The sequence below is a fragment of the Rhea pennata genome, chromosome 1, assembly GCF_028389875.1.
Source record: "Rhea pennata isolate bPtePen1 chromosome 1, bPtePen1.pri, whole genome shotgun sequence".
Lineage (NCBI taxonomy): Eukaryota > Metazoa > Chordata > Aves > Rheiformes > Rheidae > Rhea > Rhea pennata.
In genome coordinates this window covers 125,639,347-125,655,241 of record NC_084663.1, presented here as the reverse complement: position 1 = coordinate 125,655,241, position 15,895 = coordinate 125,639,347, and positions in this window count along the sequence as shown.

Genomic DNA, 15,895 nt, shown 5'->3' with positions numbered 1-15,895 from the left:
CTGGCAACACTCTTCCTGATGCACCCCAGGATACCATTGGCCTTCCTGGCCACAAGGGCACATTGCTGGCTCATAGTCAATTTGTCATCCACTAGCACTCCCAGGTCCTTCTCTGCAGAGCTGCTCTCCAGAAGGTTAGACCCCAGCTGGTACTGGTGCATGTAGTTATTTCTCCCTAGGTGCAGGACTCGGCACTTGTCCTTGTTGAACCTCATGAGGTTCCTCTCCACTCAACTTTCCAGCCTGTCCAGGTCTCTCTGAAGAGAGATCCTGTCTAAAATGCTCTACGCGACCCTGCTTGAGCAGGAGGGGGTTGGACTAGATGATCTCCAGAGGTCCGTTCCAACCTTACCAATTCTGTGATTCTGTGAGCCAATGACTAACTGGATTTAAACTTAAAACAATTACATTAGTTTTCTCTCCAAAGTTTCTTGACTTCATAATAAGCAAACCTTTTCTTCTCATATCCCCTAAGATGCAGGGTAAGTAAACTCTGGGACAAGAATCTCTCACTTGCAGCCTAATATTATTGTTGCAAAAACAAAATCTCAGTCCTAGGACAAGCTGGTGGGTTGATATGACATCATTACTTGGCAGCAGCAATCTCACTAACATTTATGATGTGCACTGAAGAAACCATAGGTTAAGGGGTTATGTAAAATTCCTTCCAAACTGTGTATTACACAATGGCCAAACGTGAATTTTAAAATATGTATCTTTTAATAAATTCATTGGATACTGCTTAATAACATTGACAGAATAAATCTATCTTCTTTCAAGATGGAATGTTGAACAAGTTGATGAATGGTTTAAGGAAACATATGACACTTGCTTCTGCAGCAATTTCTGTATTTCTTCTTGAAATGTTATTTTGCCCCATTTTTTTTAGTGTATTATAACAGGACTTTTTTTCAAAAAATGAAATTGATCCCTCATCACCACCACCAGCAATAGAGAGAAGCATGCAAGTGCCACAACAAGCAATAAACTCAAGGAGGGCCCTTTTTCCAGAAATTCCCCAAAGCTTATCAGTTAAAATGCAGAATGCATCTCAAACCATTGAAAAAACTATGCAGAAATAGGACACTTCAATAGAAGTAGCTTCTCCAACTTTCCAACAATCTGAAAGCATCGCTAAAACATCTGTTTTTTATGAAGACCTTCCCAATGCAAAAGTTCAAAAAAAATGAGCAATGAGGATTAGTAAAAAGCATAATCCTCTCTCCTCGTTGTGGTGCAGTGGTACTTCTTGTAAACAGCCTGGGCAGCGCTCAACTGGACGATGAGAACTTGCATATTTCAACTATTTGAGAAAGCTTTCCTTTAAGACTGTCTTCAAATTCTGCCCCTAGAACTTATGTTATTTAAGAGTCAAATGTGAGTAGTTATCCCCAGTAACTCTTGCTAATAACTGTGTATATTTCTGAGAAAATCTATTTCATGCTGCATGATTTCTTACTTAAAATCTTTTTATTTAGCAAACTGCTGCAATAGCCTAGTTTTCTGATATTTTACTGATAGATTAGGGTTGAGGAAAATACAGATTGCTTCCAGAGCACTCCATAACGCTAACTGAAAAGAAAGCAAAAACTTGCAGGTTTAGTTCATTAATGTTGTTGAACTGAACTCTCTAATTTGTGCAAGTTCTTCTTTGAGTTTGGAAGACATTGTTTCTGTGTGGACCAGAACATCAAGAAATATAGAACTCTATATTGATTTCTGGTGTGTGTAGTTAGCAGTTGCTTTTCCAGAGAGAAAAATCTATTGGAAACCATTGTCCCAGAGGGCAAGAGTGTTGCCATGGTGCTCTGGAAATGGGCCATAAATACTGGGAGTCATTCTTAATAAAGCTTTCTAGATTGAATAAAGCTGCAGCCAGGGACTGTAGTGTGGTAATCCTTTACAATGATACAAATATTAGCAACTGAGATCGAAGCCATCAAGGAAATAATAGTGAAAATACTTTACCTTTCTTCTAAATAGGCCACAGAGTTCTGTAATCGTTATTTATAATGCTGTTGGTTCATACGATCTGTTATGGATCACAGAGGGCACTTAATAATAAATACGGTTTTGGATGGGGCAGTGCTGACAAAATAACATGGTTCTCCAGCTTCTACGAGCAGCTGCTTTCTATACCATCAGAAGCACAAAAGGTTTGTGCTATTTCTCAGAAATTCTTCTTGTATTAGGGTATTCTGTTTGGTAATGCAGTATCTGAGCTATCATGCTGCTAGGCAAATGGTTAATAGCCCTTCTTTTCACTATACTCCAACATTGATGAAAGGAAGCTGAACCTTGTGTTTTAATATTTCAAATTAAATCATGTCACTACAAAATGTATTTAATTGTGCATCTTTTTTGATACAGCATAGAATTTAATTTAGAGCAGATTCATCCAATAGCTTTCCATGAACAAGTGCAAGAATGCTGTTGTGAGTTTAACATTCAACACACTCAAATTAGTTTTCAAATGAGTTTTATTTATATAGTAATCAAGTAAACACTGCATCTGTTAAGATTACACTTTCCAACATATGCATCATTTGGAATAACACAAGCACTATAATTTCTTAAAAATAAATGTAAAACTAGGAATGTGAAGAAGACCTGAGTAACATTGTACTTCTCTTTTGCATAAGATGCCATTTTTATGCCAAGATTTTTCATCTGAAAGCACAGCAGGAAGTTTTGGTTGCATTCATTAGAATTTTTTGAGACCTATACAATTTTTTTTATTGAGTTTTCAAGTCAGTTTCAGCCGTGGAAAAGACCTGGTGTTAGGTACCTCTGTCTACTGTTCCAGCTTCAAAACCATACTTTAGGCAATATATGTAAGTGCTAAATTAATTTCCTTATCTTTTTAGATGCTTGCTACATGAGCTCTTCAGGTGCTTGAGGATGCTTGGGAGGGTGGATGATGATTCATTTGATTCATTTAGGATGAATCAAGATGTTTTGCTCAGTTGCTTTAGTTTTGAATTTTGTATTATTTTGTAATACTTGCAGCTGTTTTACAAATCTAACTCACTTGAACCACTAAAAATGACAGTTTACAAAATTTAAAATGCCCTTGTCCCATCTGTCTTCCCTATAGCTGCATACGACAGTTTTCATTACCTACCGCACTATCCTTTGGACTCTTTGGACCCTCATCCAGAGCACGCCACAGATGCAGGTTCCCCGTATCTGGAAAACGTTAAACACAAAGCGCCACTCACAGCTCTCACCACAAAGCAAGGCCAGGGCGGCCATTTCGCGAGGGGCAGAGGAGCTGCCCCTGCCTGCCTGCCCGCCGCGCGAGGGCGCAGCGGGAGCGGCCATTTCGTGAGGGGCAGAGGGGCTGCCCCTGCCGGGCTGCCCGCCTGCCTGCCCGCCGCGCGAGGGCGCAGCGGGAGCGGCCATTTCGCGAGGGGCACAGGGGCGCGCCCTGCCCGCCGCGCGCGGGGTTGCCCTGAGGCTGGCGCCTGTCCCCCTCAGCGTTGGGAGGGCTGCCGCGGGCCCGGCTGCTGCCCCTTAGTACCTCGTCCTCTCCTTCCGCGGCGTCCTCAGCCCGTCGCCTGCTCCCCGGTACGGCGTTTCCCGCCGGCGAGGGGCGCTGCAGGGTGGCGGCTGTGGCGGAGCGGGCAGCACAGCGGCGCCGAAGGGGGCCGCTCGGGAGCTGCGGCTGGGGCTGGCCCAGCGGCAGCCGGAGAGGCGACGGGGGGGGGGACCTGCCGCGGCGGGGGGGCTGCCAGCTCCTGCTGGGCAAAGCCGGCCGCCCTCCCGGGGTGCGGAGATGGCTTTACCATGAGCCAGCCCCTCCGCTTGGCTCCAGCCTTTCCCGCTGCAGTGCAAGCACTCTTCAGCCAGGGCTGCTTCCTCTGCGAGCACCCCCTCCCCGCTGCAGGAGGAGAGCGGTACAGCCCGGCGAGGCGGGGAAGGGGTGAGGCCGGCTGCTGCGAGCCTGCACCTGCGGGCGTCCGTGCAGTCCGTGTGTGCATGCAACGTGTGTGTGTATTTGTGTGTGCTCCCTGCGTGAGTCGGGAGGCTAGAGTAGTACTTTGCTTCTCAGCTCCATTGAATTACAGAGTTGACATCAGCAGTCCGTAGCTGCCTCGGCAGCAGCAGGCGTTGAATGTATATATATGTGTATATATACATATTTTTCATATATGTATATATGAAATATACATATATTTCAAAAATACATTTTTTTGTTGTTGTTCTTCTTCTCCCGAGGTTCCTGGTAAGTCCCTCTTTCTTAATAGCAAATACAGCCGTTCTCCGTGAGTAGAGAGGAAGAGGGAGCTTGCGGCAGTAGCCCCAGGCAGAGGGCACCCTGGTGGGAAGAGCCCCCCCAAGCCCCTGCGCTGGGGCTGACTGGGGGCACCTTGCATGCGGAGGGGTGGGTTGCCATCGCTGGCTTACCCCCTACAAGGAAAGCAGGTATTTAATGGCACTGGTAACCTGGCAGGAGGTGTTTGCATGATTTTTTTTTTATGTTTTCTGTCCTACATTACTATGAAAATTGAAGGTGGTGGATCTTACTGTCAGTGAAGCTTTCTGTAGGGGGGGAGAGAATAAGGAATGGGCAAGTTAATTGTCCTCTGATGCTGGGCAGGTAAGTGGATCAGTGGCACTCAGGTGGAGATAGCTTCAAGTCCTGTGCTATCTAATGTTTTCTTCCAGATTTTTGACTTGGAAAATGTTGTTTATTATTATTCATAACAATATATAATCTAAATATTATATAATTATGTAAGTAAGAAAGAGGAGTAAATAATGGAGAGGGAGAATCACTTATAAGTGATTACAGAGTAGTCTGAGTTACTTGGTAGTTAGAGAGTACAGCTAGCCAATATGCCTTTCAAAATAACCAAGTGTGGAGTCATACCACTAGAAACGGCAAGTTAGAGGATTCTGTTCCCCAGGGTTGGTGATTTTTGGAAAGACTTGGGAAATTTGATGGGCAGTCAGCCAGGGATGGGCCCCTCACGTGAAGCTGAGGAGATAGAGGAGCAGCAAGCGGGAGCAGGAAAATTAGCTGTGAGGTGTGCAAGTGTTACTGTTTTGCTGTCCGCACTTCAGGCGAGAGGTTTATATTCTCACAGCCCACCCCATTAATTCAAAGGTTTTAAAGTCCCATTACTGTATAGTCTGTCAGAGAATATGTTGGCTTGAGTAGGTTCAAAAGAATTGCAATAGCAATTGGATCTTTGTCTGGAAATGTCAAGATGGGAATAGTGGGCTCTTAAATTAAGCTAGAAATGCACTGTAGAAATTTGAAGTTGGACATGCTAAGACTATACAGAGTGCAGTTTTTTTAATAATACTTATTAGACTAATTTTTTTTATCACTTTTATAAAACTTTAAACTGAGGACGTTTTTGTAAAACGAGGTCTTTATTTTTAACAGGACTTAGTATGGGGAAATCTTGTGAGCTACGTGTAGAGGATGGAACAGGTGAACACAGTGGATCCTTATTGTCTTTTTCAGGCATATAATTAGGAAAACTGTGTCCTCTCACAAGGCATGCTCTCTATATACTCTTCTTCCTTCCTTCCTCTCCTCCAACTTTCTCAATGTAAAAAGACTTGATAATTTTGCTGATTAGCCTTTGGCTGTATATTTTTCTGTGTGTCTCTGTTATAAATTATCCCCAAAATGCAATTAGATCCAGGGGCTCCATGCTTCTGTTCTGCATCCAAGAGATTGTAATGAAGCTTTGGAAGGTGACAGTTGGAATGAGAATTGTTGTTCATACCTGTACTCAGATGTATTTGTAAGGTATGGTTGGAGTTGGGGTATGTCTATACTGTATTAGTGTGCTTAAGCACACTTTAAGTAATTTAATACATTAATATTTCTAAGTTGCATGTACCCTTAGGAGATACTACAAACATATTTTGGATTTTACAGATTTCATGGTTATTGAAATCTTAAGTTCTTTGGGATGGGTGAATGATTCTTCACTTAAAACTTATTATGAAAAATACTTTTTGTGTTGGCACTGTATTGTTAGAGTGGAAAAACAGCAGGTATAAATGATCTTTTTAAATATTTTGCAGCATGATCAGCAAATCATAGTCATCTACAGGTTTGTATATCTACAAGACATGTTGTTATTACATAATGCTCTCTGCTCTTCCAAATCTCCTTATCAAGGCAGAGATGAATTGCCTACCTGATGATTAACTGCTGTCTATTAATGAGACATTCTGCTTTGGAGGAGGAAGGAAGGGAATCTGCTGATGGAGTGAAGGGCTGAAGAAGCTGCAGTGCAGGTTTGCTAAGTGACTGAGCAGTTTGTTTCCCAGTTCTTTATTGTTGTTGCCTTGCCTAAGTTTACTCTGCCTTCTTATCAAACTTTCTTGACACCAAGGATGAAGAAACTGATGTGTTCTACCAGAGCCTGGAAATATAAGAAAATGGAATAGGTAAGAATGACAGGAAGAATTAAGCTTGAAAAAATGCTTGCTTTGGAGTTCAAGAGTGGTAGTAGGACAGTATTTTGGGGGTAGGCATAGGAAACTGATAATGCATACTTCTTTTGGATCTTTAGAGTAGTTTTTCTGTCTTTCTGTCCAGGGTCATGTAAACATATACATAAAATGTATAAATATGGCAGAGTCCATTATTTGGAAAATAATTGCATAATATTTTTCCAAAATATGTATAAGCAAAAGCCAGTTATGACTGACATATATGTCCAGCAAATGGTCATAAGGGTCTTCACTAGAGAAGCAAAATGTAAGTTACACATTGATCTTCCTCTGTAAGCAAAAAGGAAAAAAGCTTTCTATCTTTTTCCTGTTCATAATAGCCATTTAAGCTTGTATCTTGGACTACCATGGCTATGATGGAGTGGCCCAGTTCTGTGTACTTTTTAATACGGTAAGGCACAGCTTCAAGAGCATAGTCAGTTGCTCACAAGCTGAACTCATCTGTTCAGATGTTTACATCAGCCTGCACTGGAATTCCTTTATAATTAAATTAAATTATTCTAATCTGCACCTTTTTACTTTTTCTGTAACATTTCCCATGGTATACTTTTGAGTTGCTTAGAAACTTCAATGGATTTCAGTGATGAAACAAAACTCCATCATGGTTTGTACTATATTCCACAAATGAGTGTTAACAGAAATCTCCTTAAATGAGCTCTTCTTTTCTCTTCTCTCTTCGTTTTGCTCTGCATCTTCACTTAAATGTGTTTCTGGAATATTTATATTTTGTGGGTAGCCCTCACTGTTGACTTGTCACTTCTCTTTGCAGTTGCTCTGTATCTTGTTTCCAGTTGAACTTGTCATAGCTTTTTTTAATGAGAAATTGCGTTCACCATAGCCTTTTGCTATGAGGGAGACTGTGTTTGAAGGAATAGCTTTTTGTAGGTATGGTACTGACCTTTCAGAGTGTTACCTGAATACCATAGAAGCAAATGTCCATGACCACAGTAATGTTGTTTCTAAGAATTCTGTTATTAGGCCAATTTTGAGGAGAAAGCAGTATCTGAAAGCAAGCCATTTTTCATTTGGAGATGGTATTTCTCATTTGCAGTTATGTGTAACGGGGCTGATAACTCTTTGAGCAATTGTATATGAAGTTGAATCTCAGCCTGTTTCCTGATTTTTGAGGGCACTGCAGAACTGTGGAAGAGATGTGTACGATCTGGGAAGGGAGGTACTTTACATCACTTCTAATACCTTTTTCCTCCTCCAAGTTGCTGTACAAAATCCCTAGCGTCTGATGAGTTGTGGAGAGAAAAATGGAGGAAATACTGAATTGAATTCCCATTCTCACACTATATGCCTAAGATAATATGTAGACCAACGATGAGAAGTGCTTTCAACACACGTGTAATTTCAGAAGGCTGAGAAACATATCAGATCTTTATATAATTGAAAATGTGTGTGATTTATGCAAGAATTGCCTTCTATTCAGCTTCTCTAATTATTAAATGAAAAGACACAATGCTAATGCTCCTTAGAGGTATCTTTCATGTTCTGTGCTTGCAAGTTAATTCACTTCAGTTATTAATATTTTCCATGTGGACTTAATATGAATTGTTCTGTATGATATACAGTAAACTGCGAAGAAGCAATTGTAAAGAAGATAGACTACTTAATCCCCGCGGTTCATATTTTAAAATGTGTGCTTTTGAGAGGAGATGCTTGCACGTAACTCCTAACTAAAAAAATGGAAGAGTCTCCTCATCAGCCCTTCTAAGAGCTGTGCTACTGCTGTTTAGGCTTCCACATCTACATCACATTTCCTAATTTTAGGCATCCAAGTTCTTGAGGAATTTTGATTTCACCAGCTCCACTGATAAACTTGAAAAGGGAATATTTTAGCAACCTTTGCAGATATGAAATACGATGACATTGTAAACTTCAGAGAAGAAGTAATAGTTACTAAGTTACAGATGCTGTTAACATGGACAGAGGAGTTCACATGAGATTCATGTGGGGGATAAGGGGAGGGAAATCTTTGTCTTGTGTAAAGTAATCCAAAAGACATGAATACAATGAAATTGAGTATTCTTGAAACAAGTAGGTTGAAAACATACTTGGATTTTACATTGAATATGAATAGTAAGACATTACAATATGACTGCTGTCAGTGATATGTTGTATTGCAGAATGCACATCCTCTAACAGCTTTTTCTATGGTAGCTGTTGTTTCTGTAACATTTTTCACAGTTACTGACTGTAATATAATTTCCTTGACCTTTGTCATGCTGTGGAACTAAATGCAGGTATATATTTACCTCCAGGAGTATTTCTGTCCCTGTGCTTTATATATATACTTAGTGATACAGTAGTTAAAATGTGTATTAGTTGTTGGCAACTTTATCTAGATTGGAGCTCTCTCCATTGTTATTACCATTGTTAAATTATGGTGGAGGAAAAAATAAAGTAGCTAGATAAAAATGTTATAACTAAATATTTAATGGGACTATTGTTTAGAATACTATATAGTTTTGAAATCGTCATTGTCAGAACGATATGGACAAGCAGGATATGGTTAGGGGAAAGAATGATAAAGGTATTGGAGAATAATGGTTTATTTGGTAAGAATAAGAACTAACAAAATGAGAAGAATAGATTTCTCAGTGTTTTCTGTTTCTGTTTAAAGGTAGGAATGTATATCTTTCAGTGAAATGGGTATGCCTGCAAAGAAGGGTGGAGAACTATGAGTAATCTGTGCAAACACAGATGTCATCTGGCTGGTGCTGCAGTGAGTATGAAGCCTAGGATGTGAAGAGTTCTACCAGCCATGGTATTCTTGATATATTCATAACTCTGTGCTTTTGTTAGTGAAAGTTTGTCTGGCTTTTCTAGGTAACAGCAAAGAACCTGAATGGAAGCCATTTAGGTTAATTTAAATGCATATTCTATTAATACGTGAGATATCAGCATTACACACTGGAAATAATCTTGCTTGGATTTCCTGTTTTTCTGAATGTTTTCAGGCAGTGCTTTGTTTGGTTATGATTGTGATAATCTTCTAAGGCGTTATTCAAACAGTGTTATCCATGATAGGGTATAGGTCTTCCTTGATTAAAGCTTTTCCTAAGGATTTCTTTTGAAATGCTCCCTGATTTGTCAGGAATTCCAAGTTTGTCATGAAATCATTTTGAACCATGACCTCAATGGTGACATTTCATATTTGTTGTGGAAAAGAGCAGAAACGTGTCAAAATGATTTGTGGGAAGTGTTTTGTAAATGTACATTCTCAATTAAGTGCTTAAATATTTAATATAATACTGCTTATATCAAAGATATTCTGAATTGAAATTGAATTTATTTCTGATTAGTTTTGTGCAAGCATTTTTTAATGTTAGTTTGCCACACTGTGTTTCCAAATACAAAAAACTGTATTTGGAAGTAAAAGCAATTAAGCACTCGATTTAGGCTTGATAGAATACGTTATCCGTTGGTACTTGCAAAAGCCTTCTCACTGACTTCACTGCTAAATGAAGATAATACTGATGATTGTTGCTCATGTTCTAATACTGTCATTTTTTAGAGTAAAACTGAGTTTCGAGAAAACAAGGAGAAAGAAACAGTGTAAAGAATGTGTTCATTGTCCACATTGTTCAGCTTCCAGTGAGATTGTATAGATATAATAAAGGCACAAGCCTGGACAGAATCGTGCTTTTGCTTTGAAAGTCGTTTACATAAGGAACCTCAGATATGATCTACCTGCCTATATTAAGAGTAACAAAACATGCCAGTAGTAAAATTTGTCACAAAGTACTGTTCTTAAGTTCATCACTTTTCAGAACAGAGTTAGGCCTAGGGATCATTTAGAAGTATCTTGTGTTTTTGGCGTTTTGTACATGAGATTAAAATTTGGGTTCAAAGACAGTAGTGTAGAACTGTTTTTAAAACAGTATGCAGCCTTCCCAATGTTACTGTTCCTGTCCCCAAATTCAGGACTGAAGGATTTGCTCTGTGGGTAAAAATGAAAAAAGTGCTGTGAGGTTTCTCTTGTCTTGATTTAAGAATCTTGACTTTCTACTACTTTACTGGAATTACCTGGCAGAAAGTCCTCTTACTGAGAAAATGTAGACTCTTCCTACTGGCCCATGCCTGCTTTTGTTCTCATTTTGTAGCTTCTAGCTTTCTCTCATTGAACCTGTGCATTCATTCACATATTAGCTTCTGATGAGATTGGTGATCTGAGTGGGAGCTTTTACCATAGATGGATTCATTTCATTATTACCTTCACTGAACTGATCTATCGTATGTTTGAAATGATTCCCTACGTGTCTGTAGCATATCATGTTAAAATGAGTAACGGTATCAAAAACAGCATATTCCCTTAGCCTGACCTTTCTTCCTATACTCAAATAGAAAATAATGTTAGAAAAGCACTAACTGTTTTTTAACTGAAAATCTAGGTAGCATCCTATTTCATTTGATACCAAAAAGATAGCAATCAGACAGTATAGTTTCTGTTGCAAATTTGTTTGGGGTTCTTTATTTGTATGGCTAATACACAAATGGCTGATCTTTAATTTAAAAACTCCATGAATAGATTAAAAAAATAAAGAGAACAGGTTGCTCATGGTGGAATAATTTGTACACGTCCTGTACATGGCTCTTTATTCTTCTGTAATCAAAAGCTACAAACCGTCAAAGCTGAATTTGATTTTCTTATCTGTTGACTTGATACTGTTCTTCTGATTCCTGCTTGTAAGTAGACTTTACCTCATATATTAACTTGTACTTATTTAAAACTACTTTTGACATTCTCAAAAATACCTCTTTTTACCCTTCTTTTCTAGTTAATATTGAGGGAGTGAGAGCAGTTTTTCACTGTAACATTTGAGGTACAGAGGAATAGTAAGAGGAGCAGGATAACATGCTATTATATGGCAATCTTGATGTGACTGCTATGATGAGCTATGATATGATTTTTCTTTTTATTTTTTCTTTAGTAGGAAATTCAAATCTTGAAATCCCCAATAACAAGACAGGGAAGGGAACTGCTTCTCTTGTCATTGTACTGGTGTTACAGCTGAGCTGCTTTTCACTTACATAGGTGCAAGCTGAAGTGAGGAAGAATGGCAAAGCTGTTCAAAGCTGTTCTCCCCTCTTGGCTTCAGAATGCTAATATCCCCTTCCTGTCTTCTCATTACATCAGGTGAAAATGCTGATGCTCCCTGATAGTAGAGAATATGCTTGGGTCTGTTGTGTGCTTCTGGGTAGCTGATGCATATTACTTTGACTTTGGAGAAAGCAGAGCCCAAATGTGAAATGAGTCAAGAGAGTGAAAACCTCTGATGCTCAACATTAGGGTTTTAACTGTAGTCTATGGAAGCTGGAGTTGTATTCAAGGAGAATGAAAATGTGTATATTAATATACGTTGCAAGCTCTCTAGTTAATTCAAACATGGATTTTTTTGTTAGATAACTATGCAAATATGTCTGCAGACAGAGTTTATGCCTGAGGACAGCAGTGAAGTCATATTAAATTATGAGCGTATAAATTATGTGAGAGAAAGCTAAAAGTTTTCATTACTGCAAATATTCTTGAGGCTTGCTGTGCATGTAATATCCTCCATTGTTATCTTTCCATTTGTTGTTTTGGGGAGAAAAGTCAAGACCTCCAAATCGTAAAGTATAAAACATGTAGCAAGCCATTCTTCTTTCAGTAACACAGGTGGGTATTTGAACAGTATATTTGGGAGGAAAATAGCAAAAATACATATATAAAGTCTTAAATATGTAATGTATGTAGGTTCCTGGGGATGAATAGTTTTGGCATCTTTTTATGGGAATGTGAGGGGTGAGACACATTTTCCTTTAGTGTAGCACTAATACCTGAACAGCAGTTTTTAGGCAAAAAAGTAGCAGCAGAAGGATTATGCAATCTCATGTCTCAAGGGGGAAAACAAGCAGGAGGCTAATGACAATTAAGTCTGCTGCATTTTGTAGTTTAGAAAGTGTTTCTTTCTGCCTCACAGTGGATTTCTCTATTCAGTTTCAAAGGAATTTGTACCCTAAGTAGCTTGTCTGTTTTAAAAGCTATGCAGCATAAAGACAAAAAGTTGCCGTGTTGAAATCTTAATATCTTAAAATAGCAGTGGAAAATATTGGTAGTATTAAATACTCACTATTGTATGATATTCCTATTCTCTTTGTTTACCAGTGACTATGGATAGGTTAGAGGAAAAAAATGGGTGTGACTCCCTAGAAATCTTCTTAAAGGAGGAAGATTTAATCTAACATGCTTTTGGTAAGAGTTGGCATCCAAGAAAATATTTCTGAACTTCTGAGCTACCAATCATTTTTGTACTACAAAAATTTCTATATTGTTAAATTAAGGGAACATGGTTGACTGTTAGTAAATATCAGGAAGGTTAATTGACTGTTAGTAATATCAACTTTTCTGTTACTATTTAAGGAATCCCACAGTGGCGATCCATCTGATTTGTTACTGCTCCATCTTTTGTTAGTACCTTTTGGAATTCAAGGATGTTGGTTCATAAAGAAACAACATAGTTTTGACTTCCTGCTACTGGTTTTTGCTGCACTGCAGTAATAAGATCTTCAGTAGTAGAGACTGACTTTTCCAACAGATATGTTTTGAAACCCTATCATATAAAGAAATGTAAATAAAAGGCCAGCATGAGACAGTATATAGAAACATATCTGAGCAGTAATGATCAGTGACAGTGTTGTAATGAACATAGAATTCCTTAGAAATAAACTGAATTTCTACCAATTCTACTTTTTGGTGGATTTTGGCTGGAAAGATCTCTAGCGGTTTTTGGCAGATGAAGAGTATGCTTTAATGTGCTTAGGGAGCATGATTATTTATTGCAACCCTGTGGCTCCCTGGGGCATTTTCTTTCTCTAAGCATTGTAAAAAAACATTGTATTAAAGTGTTGGATTTTACAGAAACCAAGAACAGAGTGGAAACATACCACCTGTTGATACCAAACAGTATAATGGTATTTCTCTCTTTGCTTCAACAGAAGCAAAGTATCAGTTTATCCTATTTGAGTACTTGAGGACCCAAATGCTCTGTATTTAAAGCAGTTTAAACTGGGCTCTCTGTTCTCATGAAGAATTGTCTGGGCTTGAAAGACCATGGGTATTGGAAGTTCTTTTAGTGTTCTTCAGGATATTGACTTTAATGATTAAATCAGGATATTGTCTTAAATGGTTATTTAATCCCAGACCCTGGAGACGAGAGAGAGTCTAGAGAATGACTTTCCCTTTGTTGAAGAGGATCAGACTAGAGATCATTTAGGCAAACTTAACACCTACAAGCCCATGGGCCTTGGTGGAATGCACCCATGAGTGTTGAGGGAGCTGGTGGATGTTATTGTTAGGCTACTCTCTATCATCTTTGAAAAGACGTGGAGAACAGGAGAAATGCCTGAGGACTGGAAGAAGGCTGACGTCACTCTAGCCTTCCAAAATGGCAAGAAGGAGGACCTAGGGAACTATAGGCCAGTCAGCCTCACATCCATCCCTGGAAAGGTGATGGAGCAGCTCATCCTGGATGTCATCTCCAAGCATGTGGAGGAAAAGAAGGTGATTAGGAATAGTCTGCATGGATTCACCAAGGGGAAATCCTGCTTAACCAATCTGATAGAATGGATGAATATGATGGAATGACTGGCTACGTAGATAACAGGTAGAGCAGCTAATGCTGTCTGCCTTGACTTCAGCAAAGCTTTCAACACTATCTCCCATAACATCCTCCTAGGCAAGCCAGGTGAGTGGACAGTGAAGTGGATTGAGAACTGGCTGAAAGGCAGAGCTCAGAGTGTTGTCTTCAGTGGCACACAGTCTAGATGGAGACCTGTAGCTAACGGTGTCCCCCAGGGCTAAGTACTGCAGCCAGTCGTCTTCAACTTGCTCATCAGTGACCTGGATGAAGGGACAGAGTAGCTCCTCAGCAAGTTTTCTGAGAATACCAAACTGGGAGGAGTGGCTGATACACCAAATGTTTCTGCTGCCATTCAGAGAGACCTCAACAGCCTGGAGAGTTGGGAGGAACCTCGTGAAGTTCAACAGGGACAAGTGCAGGGTCCTGCACCTGTGGAGGAATAACCCCATGCACCAGTGCAGGCTGGAGGCTGAAAAGCAGCTGGAAAGCAGCTCTGCAGAGAAGGGCCTCGGAGTGCTGGAGGATGACAAGTTGACTGTGAGCCAGCAGTGTGCCCTTGTGGCCAAGATATGCCAATGGTAACCTGTGGTGTATTAGGAAGAGCATTGCTACCAGGTTGAGAGAGGTGATCCTGCCCCTCTACTCAGCCCTTGTGAGGCCACACCTGGAGTGCTGTGTCCAGTTCTGGGCTCCCCAGTACAAGAGAGAAAGATGCCACTACTGGAGCAAGTTCAGTGTAGGGCTACTAAGATGATGAGAGGGCTGGAGCATCTCCCCTATGAGGAAAGACTGCAAGAGCTCAGCCTGTTTAGCTTGGAGAACAGAAGAGAAGAGGGGGATCTTTTTAATGTCTACAAATACCTTATTGGAGGGTGGTCGAGAGGGTGGGGCCAGACTCTTCAACTGGTGCAAAGCGACAAGGCACGAGGCAATGGATACAAACTGAAACACAGGAAGTTCCATCTGAATATGAGGAAAAACTTCTTTAGTGTAAGTTGATGGAGCACTGGTACAGGTTGCCCAGAAAGGCTGTGGAGTCTCCTTCTCTGTAGATACTCAAAACCCACCTGGACATGACCCTCTGCAATGACCTTTAGGTGACCATGCTTGAACAGGGGGTTGGACTAGATGATCTCCAGATCATCCCTTCCAACCTCCATTCCATGATTCTGTGATTTGGTGTGTGTGATTTGCTCTCGTGCACATGTGCGCACACACACATGCATACATGCCCTTGTACGTCTGGAAAACTGTTGGAAGTTGATGGCTGAACTCTCATTTGTCAAATACTTCTATCAAAACTTAAGTCATGTGAAAACGATGGGAGGGAGTTAAGGAGAGGTCAGTTTTAGAGACAAGCTTGAAAAAGTTGGCTTTCCAAGGTTTGTGAAAGTTCTAGATTGGAACAAAATCCATACTGAAACCAATAAACATTTTTATTTGGGATAGATTTTTATTCTTGGGGGAGTTTGCGTTGAATGATTATTGCGATGATTGAAATCTGAAGAAAATATTCACTTCAAGCTCTAGCAAAACCAGAGAATTTTTTCAGCTCTGATTATTTCACCCTTAGATTCACTTTCTCAATTTACCATGCAATAGTTTTTCACAGTTCTTTTTCATTTACATTACTTGTGTTATTTATATGCCTAATTGATACAAAGGACAGTGGGACTGCTGTACTGAAATACATGTTTCATGTACCACAGTCTAAAAGACTAGAAAAACTAGACTGAAGGTCTAGAGGCATCCCAGAAAAAAAAGCTGTGACAAAAAACCAA